The sequence below is a fragment of the Rutidosis leptorrhynchoides genome, chromosome 10 (genome assembly GCF_046630445.1).
Source record: "Rutidosis leptorrhynchoides isolate AG116_Rl617_1_P2 chromosome 10, CSIRO_AGI_Rlap_v1, whole genome shotgun sequence".
NCBI lineage: Eukaryota > Viridiplantae > Streptophyta > Magnoliopsida > Asterales > Asteraceae > Rutidosis > Rutidosis leptorrhynchoides.
Genome location: NC_092342.1, coordinates 221,574,172 through 221,586,769, shown reverse-complemented (window position 1 = coordinate 221,586,769; position 12,598 = coordinate 221,574,172).

The window sequence follows — 12,598 nt, the reverse complement described above, 5'->3', positions numbered from 1 at the left end:
TCCTGTCTATTTTACACCCTGCAAAGTCAGCATCTGAATACCCAATTAGTTCAAAATCCTGGTCTTTGGGATACCAAAGACCACGTTTAGCAGTACCTTTTAGGTATCTGAATATTCTTTTTACTGCCAGCAAGTGTGACTCTTTAGGATCAGCTTGATATCTGGCACAGAGACATGTGGCGAACATAATATCTGGTCTGCTGGCTGTGAGATAAAGTAGGGATCCAATCATACCTCTATATTCAGTGATATTGACTGGTTCACCATTTGGATCAGCATCTATTTTAATGGATGCTGCCATTGGAGTCCCTATGTCTTTTAAACAGGTCAGACCAAATTTCTTTAACATATCTTTGATATATTTATCTTGACTTATGAATATTCCATCATCAAGTTGTTTGATCTGCAATCCTAAAAAGTATTGCAGATCTCTTTGTAAACTCATTTCATATGCCTTTGACATACGTTTTGAAAAATCTTGACAATGTTTTTCATTTTTAGAACCATAAATAATATCATCCACATATATCTGTACCAACAAGAGATCACCATCTATCTCTTTTGAGAATAGAGTGGTATCAATTGTTCCAACTTTAAAACCTATACCAGTGAGATACACATGAAGTGTCTCATACCATGCTCTTGGAGCCTGTTTAAGGCCATAAAGAGCTTTGTCTAACTTGTAGACATGGTCTGGATATTTACTGCTTACAAAACCAGGAGGCTGTTTGACATAAACTTCTTCTTGAAGCTTCCCATTCAGAAATGCAGATTTAACATCCATCTGAAATACTCTAAAGTTCATCCTAGCAGCATATGCTAAGAACAATCTGATAGCTTCCATCCTAGCCACTGGTGCATAAGTTTCCCCATAATCCAATCCTTCTTCCTGTCTAAACCCTTGAGCAACCAATCTTGCTTTGTTTCTGATAACAACACCATCTTCATCCATCTTGTTTTTAAACACCCACTTAGTACCAATGATCTTCTTTGTCTTATCCTCAGGTTCAGGTACCAATGTCCACACTTTGTTCCTATCAAACTGAGTAATTTCTTCTTGCATTGAACCAACCCAGCTAGGATCTTGAAGTGCTTCCTCAGGACACGTGGGCTCAATGGTAGACACAAAATTAACATGCATACAAAAGTTACTGGTAGCATGCCTCCGTGTTTTAACACCACTCGCAAGATTACCAATAATCTGCTCAATCGGATGCTCCCTTGTCCATTTGGTGTTATGAACAGGTGAGCTGGTTGTAGAACACACAGCATCTTGATCATCAGCTGGTTCAGATGAGTGAGCAGCAACAGAAGGTTGCTGATCAATATCAGTAGAATCAGTACCAGCTTGTGATCTCTCAGAACCAGCAGACCTCTGCTCAAGTTGCAGCACTTCAGTAGAGCCAGTAGGTCCACTTGGTTTAGACACAGATGGAACAGAATGTTCCATTTCATCATCAGAGAACCCAGCAGCATGGATTGGTGAGGGTTGTGCTGCTGGCTCTTCATCATCAAGAGCTTGCTGAGTAGGCTCTTCAAATAGTAACACTTCATCTTCACGATCAGTAGATGAAGCAGAGGTAGTTTCATCGAATGTAACATTAATGGATTCTTCAAAACAACCTCTTATTTTGTTGTTGACCCTATATGCCTTTGACATGTTGGAATATCCAAGGAATATACCTTCATCAGCTTTAGCATCGAATTTGCCCAGCTGATCCCTATTATTTAGAATGTAACAGGGAGTGCCAAATACATGAAGAAATGAAATTGAGGGTCTTCTTCCTTTGAGAACTTCATAAGCAGTTTTCTGATGTCTTTTCACAATAAGAGATCTATTCTGGGTAAAACAGGCAGTATTCACAGCTTCTGCCCAGTAGGAATTCTTCAACCCAGACTCAGCCAACATAGATCTTGCTGCTTCAATGAGAGTTCTGTTTCTTCTTTCTGCAACACCATTTTGCTGAGGTGTTCTCACAGCAGAGAAATTTTGGGAAAGACCTTTGTCAGCACAAAATTCTTCTAATGTAGCATTTCTGAATTCTGTACCATGATCACTTCTTAGTTGCTTCACCAGTTGCCCATTCAAAAGCTCCATTCTTTTGATAAAATTGATGATTTCATCAGCAGCTTCACTCTTTTGCCTTAGAAAGAACACCCAAGTGTATCTCGAGTATTCATCAACAATAACCAGTGTATACTTCTTCCCACTACAGCTGGCCACATTCACTGGACCAAATAGATCCATATGAAGTAAGTGAAATGGTTTCTCAACAGATGAGATTTGCTTTGATTTGAACGAGGCATGGTGATGTTTCCCCTTTTCACAACCAGGACACAGTCTGTCCTTCACATAAGACATTGTGGGTAGCCCAGACACCAAACTTCTACTGGATAATTTGTGAATATCTTTGAAGTTGAGATGTGAGAGTCTCTTGTGCCATAACCACTTCAGGTTGTCTGCTGCCTTCGAATAAAAACAAGTATCAGTTGTTGTGACTGCTGTGTTCATGTCAATTTGATACATGTTTTCATGACGTTTTGCAGTCAGCAGTGGCTTCCCTGTCTTATCAAAAATAGTACCAATTTTCTTTCTGAATTGGACTATCTTATTCTTGCTTGTCAGTTGGCTTATGCTGAGTAAGTTATGTTTAAGCCCAACTACATATGCAACATTTGAGAACGTGACATTCCCATTTGTCAAAGTACCAAAACCCTTTGTGTAACCCAACGAATTATCTCCATACGAAACAACTGGACCATCCTTTTCCTGATAGTCCATCAGCAGGGACTTACTTCCGGTCATATGTCTCGAACAACCACTGTCGAGATACCAGATTTGCTTGTTTTGAATGCCCTGCACAATAACTTAGAGATTAGTTCTTTTTGGGAACCCATCCTAGGATGGGTTCTGAAGGAGTCACCTTTGATGACTTCTTCTTTTCTACTGGCTTGCTAGAAGAAGCAGCAGATGGGGTTTGGGTTTGAGTACACTGGTTAGCCAGGTGAGCTTTGCTGCCACATTTGTAGCATTTTCTCACTTTTGGCTTTTGTGGCTGGTCATGCACAGATCTAATAAGGGCAGTAGGATCGGGTCGACTTTTATTTACTGCCTCAATTAGCTGGTCAAGCTTGGCTGTCATTATCTCAGTGATAGACAGCTCATCAGTCGAGTCAATTTTTGCTTTTCCCTTTTGGGCAGCTTTCCTTTTGGAACCAGTACCATGACCATGGCGAACTGTCTTTCCTTTATCATTTGACAAGTTAGCGTGGGAAGTTGCTGGCTTGTCTTCTGATGCTGATGAACCAGTAGGTATCTTAACTGCTGCCTTAGATTTGCTAGTATTTCGTTTCACTGGCTTGTCTGCAGCTACTGGGTGACCAGTAGATTGGTCATCAGCTGGCTTAGCACTGGTAGAACTCGAACACGAAGGGGAATCAGTTGGTTTAACTTTTCTCAAATTGTTTTCAGTGATTTCCCTTTTAATACGTCTTTCTTTTGGAGTCATGTAGTGGATGCTTGAGGGGTCAGTAGTCTCATCAATTGAGTTACTGGCTTCTCTTGCTCTAACTTCATCCTCCAAAATTTCTTTCATGGCAGGTGGTGGGGACACAGTAGGTCTAACAAATTTGTTTGTCACAACCTTTTTACCTTCAACTATCTTGGCAAAAGTATTTGGCAAGACAGCTTCAGGATCAGTTTCAAGAATCGGGTCCATGAAAGTAACTTCTGCAATAGCAGCAGCAGCAGCATAGTCACCAGCAAAGAAGGCTTGAACTTGGGCAGGCACCTGCTCGTTAACACATTTAGCTGTGCGTTGAGCAGATGTGCACCATGAAGCAACAACTCTTTTGAGATTGTCCAGCTGGGTCTTGACTTCTGCTGCCTCAACGTGAAGAGTTTCTAAAGCAAAGTTTTGTTTTTCAAGTTTGGAAATTGTATCTTTTAAGATCTTAATTTCATCATTTTTGCCTTTGAGTTTTTCATTTAAAGATTTGTTATTAGATTTCAAACTCTCTTCACGTTTGCAGCTTCTGCATAAATCAATTCTTAGGTAGTCAAACATTTCAGCTTTTTCATCATCAGTATAAGTTCGAAAATTATCAACCTTATACATCATTTCAGTTTTCCATTGAGGAGAATCTCTGTTTTGATCAGCTTCCCTCATATCAGCCAAAAATGTACTACCACCATCATCCTCATCAGACTCCTCTACCTCTTTGGCCATCAAACACAGCTTTTTACCAGTAGCATAACCAGCACCATCATCATCAGTATCACTATCAGAAGATGAGGACGTGCTGGCTTCATCCCAGTCATGATGTTCAGCAACTAGAACCTTTTCTGGCTGTTTACCCTTCTTGTCAGTCTTTGCACTTTCCTTCATCTGAGCTTTCATAGCTTTGTACTTGTTTTTGTACTTATCAGCTTTTGAGAAAGAGTTAGCATGTGACGTGGAAGGTTTCTTGGACATGCATTCAGCAGCAAAATGTCCAACCTTCCCACAATTAAAGCACTCAGATTTAGGACCCTTGACTGACTTGCTGTTGTACCTAGCATTTGGCTTTTTGCTCCCTTTGTATGACTTGCTGGTTCTACTACGATTGAACCTTTTGAACTGCCTAGCCAGCAGAGCCATACCTTCAGCAAACCCTTCTACATCACTTTCATCTGTACTGCTTTCTTCAGACCCAGTACCACTTTCCTCAACACTATCAGCTGACTCTTGTTCTGCCAGTAACTTTTGAACCAGTAAAGCTTTTTGAGCTTTCTTCCATTTAGCAGCAGCAATAAGAGCAGCATCATCATTTTTAGATGATTTTGAAGTGGTGGGGGCAGACCTAAAGTTTTCTTTCATGTTAAGTTCAAACTTGGCTTCTGCCTTCTCATGATTCCAAAGGGAACTGTAGAGAGAAGACAGGTTAAAGTTCTTTAGGGTCTGTGTGGTTCTTAATGGGTCAGTAACAGGTTTCCATTTACATGGCAGTGCATCAATGAATTTGTTCACTTGTTCAAATTCAGTGTAGGTTACATTTAAAGTGGTCAGGTCTGCTATCAAAGAGTTAAACCTAATGAAGGTTTGCTTAAGGGTTTCATTCTTATAGGCAAAGAACATTTCATATTCTCTTTTAAGAGCAATCATCCTGTTCTGCCTAACTTCTCCCATACCCTCATAGGTGACATCTAGGTAGTCAAGCATAAGCTTAGCATTTTCTTTTCCCTTGATCAGTTTGAACAGTGGGTTAGGCAAAGTTATGGCTAACAGGGTTCTGATTTTAGGGTCAAGACCAACTCGACGTTTATCCTCATCATCCCATCTAGAGGGAGTGAGAATAACCTCTCTGCCAGGGATGGCAGGAGTGTCAGCTGTTGCTGGTGCACTACCAACTGTCTCAGTGGGAACAAAAGGGCCATCTTTGGCAATTCCAGGCATGAGTGAATCCACAGACTCGAGATGGAGCATGAACCTTGCCTTCCAGGTTTCATACTCATCTTCATCAAACTTAGGTGGTCTGTTAGACAAGCCATTCTCAAGGTAAGCTGAGTTTGAATACGAAGCCATAAGAGAATTCAGATCCAAGATATTAATTATCAAGACTGAAGCTCTGATACCAGTTGTTGGTCCCTTAATAACAACAGGAGTATTGTAGAGGGGGGGTGAATACAATTCTCTTTCTTAATTAACTAGTCAGTTAATCACGTTTAGTATTCTGTAGTAAATAATATAGAGTCACAGGTAATTTTCAACTGTTATTCTTTATTGATTAAATCAGAAAGAATCACAACTATCCTTGGCGGAAATGATAGTTGGTTGATACATATTACCTAGATTATAGCTAAGAGACAAACTAAAGCTATTACACTGTTTGGACTCTAATAAATAAACCCACACCACTAGTTTTTACGATAGTGGATACAACAATATATATAGTAGTTCTATTAACCGTGTAATTAATCTATTGTCCACTAGTACATTGGATGCCTTGTACTTGTGGGGACAATTGTGTCAGAAGGCGTGCTCTCCTCTTTTCCTCTTAGGTAGCTATTTGCTGGAACACACCAATTCGGTTTGGCACTACCATTTGATTTAAACAAATGGAATGTTGTGTTCCCTAGGTATGAATAAAGTATAACACATGTCTGCACATGCGTTCCACTTCTGCATTCCCACGTGGTCTTGTAAGGTCACTTGTCAGCCGCCGACTCCTGTCCTTTTCTGTTCAACTTTGTCTTCGACTTCTGTTGAATAGTGCGTTGATGTAGACCACTCTGGGAAACTACCATGCTTGTAATGGAGCATGGCTGTCTTGTGTTGTATGCTAATATCCAGACTTACTGGTCCTTCATATGCTGAGTCACTTGATATTCTTGATTTGCTGGGTGCACATCCTGTGCTGATTCGAAGAATACATTTCTACCTTGTGCTGATAGACTAGGCAGCATACTAAACACTCGACACAGCTATATTAGCTGACTATACATAAACAAACGTGTGCTGGCTGCACATAACACTTTAGTGCAAATAAATATTGTTTTGTCATAATTAAATCCTTAATTATTTTGGGGACTCAACAAAAATCTTATACATAAATTTACCTATACATATTTTGACCAGTACATATCAAATTATACTTTCGCTTATACAAATTTCCACTTTGATTAAATCGAAATTACTTTACAAACTTTATGTAACCCTAGTTTTACTATGAACATCATTTCGTCACCTCCTCTAAAATTATTTTCACTAATTATATAAACACTTTCGCATTTTTATCAATTTACCTTTGTTTTATCAAATTGAACATTCTTTTAATAAACTCTTTTTCGTATTGTTCAAATTATTTCACGTAAAATAATACGTGTTATACGTAACTCAAGTTTTACTAATAGCTCCGTTTTGTTTATATTGTTATATCAAATGTCGCAACTTTTCAAGAATTACTTTTGAAATGTCCCGTTCTTATTGATTAAAAACGTTCCATATTAATTGATTTCGTTGCGAGGTTTTGACCTCTATATGAGACGTTTTTTAAAGACTGCATTCATTTTAAAACAAACCATAACCTTTATTTCATCAATAAAGGTTTAAAAAGCTTTACGTAGATTATCAAATAATGATAATCTAAAATATCCTGTTTACACACGACCATTACATAACGGTTTACAATACAAATATGTTACATCGAAATCAGTTTCTTGAATGCAGTTTTTACACAATATCATACAAACATAGACTCCAAATCTTGTCCTTATTTTAGTATGCAACAGCGGAAGCTCTTAATATTCATTTGAGAATAAACATGCTTAAATCGTCAACAAAAATGTTGGTGAGTTATAGGTTTAACCTATATATATCAAATCATAATAATAGACCACAAGATTTCATATTTCAATACACATCCCATACATAGAGATAAAAATCATTCATATGGTGAACACCTGGTAACAGACATTAACAAGATGCATATATAAGAATATCCCCATCATTCCGGGACACCCTTCGGATATGATATAAATTTCGAAGTACTAGAGCATCCGGTACTTTGGATGGGGTTTGTTAGGCCCAATAGATCTATCTTTAGGATTTGCGTCAATTAGGGTGTCTGTTCCCTAATTCTTAGATTATCAGACTTAATAAAAAGGGGCATATTCGATTTCGATAATTCAACCATAGAATGTAGTTTCACGTACTTGTGTCTATTTTGTAAATCATTTATAAATCCTGCATGTATTCTCATCCCAAAAATATTAGATTTTAAAAGTGGGACTATAACTCACTTTCACAGATTTTTACTTTGTCAGGAAGTAAGACTTGGCCACTGGTTGATTCACGAACCTCACGTTTAGTAGGTAAACCTACTGGAAGTGACAAGAAATGATCTAGCTTCAAAGGATCTTGGATGGCTTGAAAGTTCTTGAATAAGAAAGATAACCTACTGTATATAACAAAGGTTTCTTGATCTTAGATGATTACTTGGAATGGATTAGAAAGCTTGGAAGTAAATTAGTAAACTTGAAGGGATTTTTGAAGTGTTCTTGAAGTGTTCTTCCTATGATGATTATAGCTTAATTCTTGAAGTGATTTTTGATGAAGATGATGATTAACTACTGGAAAAATACGTTCATAATAGTGTGTGTGTGTGTTGAGAGAGAATTAGAAAGAGAATTGGAAGTGAAATGGAGTGAATGATGAGTGGTAATTGGTGAGTGGTGAGTGGTGAGTGGGGTTAAAAGGAGTTCTAGTTAGTTGACTAGCTCATGGTAGAAGTTAAAATTGATTTTTCATACATGACATAATCAAGAGTGGAATCCCATGCTAGTTCCTATTGGTATATACCTATAGTAAGTACGTTTTGAAGCTGTGTATAATACGGGTAAGAATACGACTAGAATTCTTGATGAAAGAAAAGAATGGGAAAGTAACTTTAACCATTTTCATTAAGTATGAGTGTTTTGATATATGTCTTGAAGTCTTCCAAAAGTATTTTAATACATCTAAATACACTACATGTATATACATTTTAACTGAGTCGTTAAGTCATCGTTAGTCGTTACATGTAAGTGTTGTTTTGAAACCTTTAAGTTAACGATCTCAATTAATGTTGTTAACCCATTGTTTATTATATCTAATGAGATATTAAATTATTATATTATCATGATATTATGATATATTAATATATCTTAATATGATATATATACATTTAAATGTCGTTACAACGATAATCGTTACATATATGTCTCATTTTCGAAATCCTTAAGTTAGTAGTCTTGTTTATATGTATATAACTCATTGTTAATATACTTATGGAGATACTTACTTATCATAATATCATGTTAACCATATGTATATCCATATATATATCGTCATGTCGTTTTTACAAGTTTTAACGTTCGTGAATCGCCGGTCAACTTGGGTGGTCAATTGTCTATATGAAACATATTTCAATTAATCAAGTCTTAACAAGTTTGATTGCTTAACATGTTGGAAACATTTAATCATGTAAATATCAATCTCAATTAATATATATAAACATGGAAAAGTTCGGGTCACTACAGTACCTACCCGTTAAATAAAATTCGTCCCGAAATTTTAAGCTTTTGAAGGTGTTGACGAATCTTCTGGAAATAGATGCGGGTATTTATTCTTCATCTGATCTTCACGCTCCCAGGTGAACTCGGGTCCTCTACGAGCATTCCATCGAACCTTAACAATTGGTATCTTGTTTTGCTTAAGTCTTTTAACCTCACGATCCATTATTTCGACGGGTTCTTCGATGAATTGGAGTTTTTCGTTGATTTGGATTTCATCTAATGGAATAGTGAGATCTTCTTTAGCAAAACATTTCTTCAAATTCGAGACGTGGAAAGTGTTATGTACAGCCGCGAGTTGTTGAGGTAACTCAAGTCGGTAAGCTACTGGTCCGACACGATCGATAATCTTGAATGGTCCAATATACCTTGGATTTAATTTCCCTCTTTTACCAAATCGAACAACGCCTTTCCAAGGTGCAACTTTAAGCATGACCATCTCTCCAATTTCAAATTCTATATCTTTTCTTTTAATGTAAGCGTAGCTCTTTTGTCGACTTTGGGCGGTTTTCAACCGTTGTTGAATTTGGATGATCTTCTCTCTAGTTTCTTGTATAATCTCCAGACTCGTAATCTGTCTATCCCCCACTTCACTCCAACAAATCGGAGACCTGCACTTTCTACCATAAAGTGCTTCAAACGGCGCCATCTCAATGCTTGAATGGTAGCTGTTGTTGTAGGAAAATTCTGCTAACGGTAGATGTCGATCCCAACTGTTTCCGAAATCAATAACACATGCTCGTAGCATGTCTTCAAGCATTTGTATCGTCCTTTCGCTCTGCCCATCAGTTTGTGGATGATAGGCAGTACTCATGTCTAGACGAGTTCCTAATGCTTGCTGTAATGTCTGCCAGAATCTTGAAATAAATCTGCCATCCCAATCAGAGATAATAGAGATTGGTATTCCATGTCTGGAGACGACTTCCTTCAAATACAGTCGTGCTAACTTCTCCATCTTGTCATCTTCTCTTATTGGCAGGAAGTGTGCTGATTTGGTGAGACGATCAACTATTACCCAAATAGTATCAAAACCACTTGCAGTCCTTGGCAATTTAGTGATGAAATCCATGGTAATGTTTTCCCATTTCCATTCTGGGATTTCGGGTTGTTGAAGTAGACCTGATGGTTTCTGATGCTCAGCTTTGACCTTAGAACACGTCAAACATTCTCCTACGTATTTAGCAACATCGGCTTTCATACCCGGCCACCAAAAATGTTTCTTGAGATCCTTGTACATCTTCCCCGTTCCAGGATGTATTGAGTATCTGGTTTTATGAGCTTCTCTAAGTACCATTTCTCTCATATCTCCAAATTTTGGTACCCAAATCCTCTCAGCCCTATACCGGGTTCCATTCTGCTCCTATCCTTTGGGTATTTCATCCTTTAAATTTCCTTCTTTTAAAACTCCTTGTTGCACCTCCTTTATTTGAGTAGTAAGGTTATTATGAATCATTATATTCATAGATTTTACTCGAATGGGTTCTCTGTCCTTCCTGCTCAAGGCATCGGCTACCACATTTGCCTTCCCCGGGTGGTAACGAAACTCAAAGTCGTAATCATTCAATAATTCAATCCACCTACGCTGCCTCATATTCAGTTGTTTCTGATTAAGTATGTGTTGAAGACTTTTGTGGTCGGTATATATAATACTTTTGACCCCATATAAGTAGTGCCTCCAAGTCTTTAATGCACAAACAACCGCGCCTAATTCCAAATCATGCGTCGTATAATTTTGCTGGTGAATCTTCAATTGTCTAGTCGCATAAGCAATCACCTTCGTTTGTTGCATTAATACACAACCGAGACCTTGCTTTGATGCGTCACAATAAATCACAAAATCATCATTCCCTTCAGGCAATGACAATATAGGTGCCGTAGTTAGCTTTTTCTTCAATAACTGAAACGCTTTCTCTTGTTCATCCTTCCATTCAAATTTCTTCCCTTTATACATTAATGCAGTCAAGGGTTTGCTATTCTGGAAAAGTCTTGGATGAACCTTCTGTAGTAACCAGCTAGTCCTAAAACCTGGCGTATGTGTTTCAGAGTTTTTGGGGTTTCCCACTTTTCAACAGTTTCTATCTTTGCCGGATCCACCTTAATACCTTCTTTGTTCACTATGTGACCAAGGAATTGAACTTCTTCCAATCAAAATGCACACTTTGAAAACTTAGCGTACAATTCTTCCTTCCTCAATACTTCTAACACCTTTCTCAAATGTTCACCGTGTTCTTGGTCATTCTTTGAGTAAATAAGTATGTCATCAATGAAAATAATGACAAACTTGTCAAGGTATGGTCCACACACCCGGTTCATGAGGTCCATGAACACAGCTGGTGCATTAGTTAAACCAAACGGCATGACCATAAACTCGTAATGACCGTAACGTGTTCTGAAAGCAGTCTTTGGAATATCATCTTCTTTCACCCGCATTTGATGATACCCGGAACGTAAGTCAATCTTTGAATAAACAGACGAGCCTTGTAGTTGATCAAATAAGTCGTCGATTCTCGGTAGTGGGTAGCGGTTCTTGATGGTAAGTTTGTTCAATTCTCGGTAGTCGATACACAACCTGAATGTACCATCTTTCTTCTTAACAAACAAAACAGGAGCTCCCCACGGTGATGTGCTTGGTCGAATGAAACCATGCTCTAAAAGTTCTTGTAATTGGCTTTGCAGTTCTTTCATCTCGCTGGGTGCGAGTCTGTAAGGAGCACGAGCTATTGGTGCAGCTCCTGGTACAAGATCTATTTGAAATTCAACGGATCGATGTGGGGGTAATCCCGGTAATTCTTTCGGAAATACATCGGGAAATTCTTTTGCGACGGGAACATCATTGATGCTCTTTTCTTCAGTTTGTACTTTCTCGACGTGTGCTAGAACAGCATAGCAACCTTTTCTTATTAGTTTTTATGCCTTCAAATTACTAATAAGATGTAGCTTCGTGTTGCCCTTTTCTCCGTACACCATTAAGGGTTTTCCTTTTTCTCGTATAATGCGAATTGCATTTTTGTAACAAACGATCTCTGCTTTCACTTCTTTCAACCAGTCCATACCGATTATCACATCAAAACTCCCTAACTCTACTGGTATCAAATCAATCTTAAATGTTTCACTAACTAGTTTAATTTCTCGATTCCGACATATATTATCTGCTGAAATTAATTTACCATTTGCTAATTCGAGTAAAAATTTACTATCCAAAGGCGTCAATGGACAACTTAATTTAGCACAAAAATCTCTACTCATATAGCTTCTATCCGCACCCGAATCAAATAAAATGTAAGCAGATTTATTGTCAATAAGAAACGTACCCATAACCAGCTCCAGGTCTTCCTGTGCCTCTGCCGCATTAATATTGAAAAATCTTCCGCGGCCTTGTCCATTCGTGTTCTCCTGGTTCGGGCAATTTCTAATAATGTGGCCCGGTTTTCCACATTTATAACAAACTACATTGGCATAACTTGCTCCGACACTACTTGCTCCACCATTACTCGTTCCGACACCATT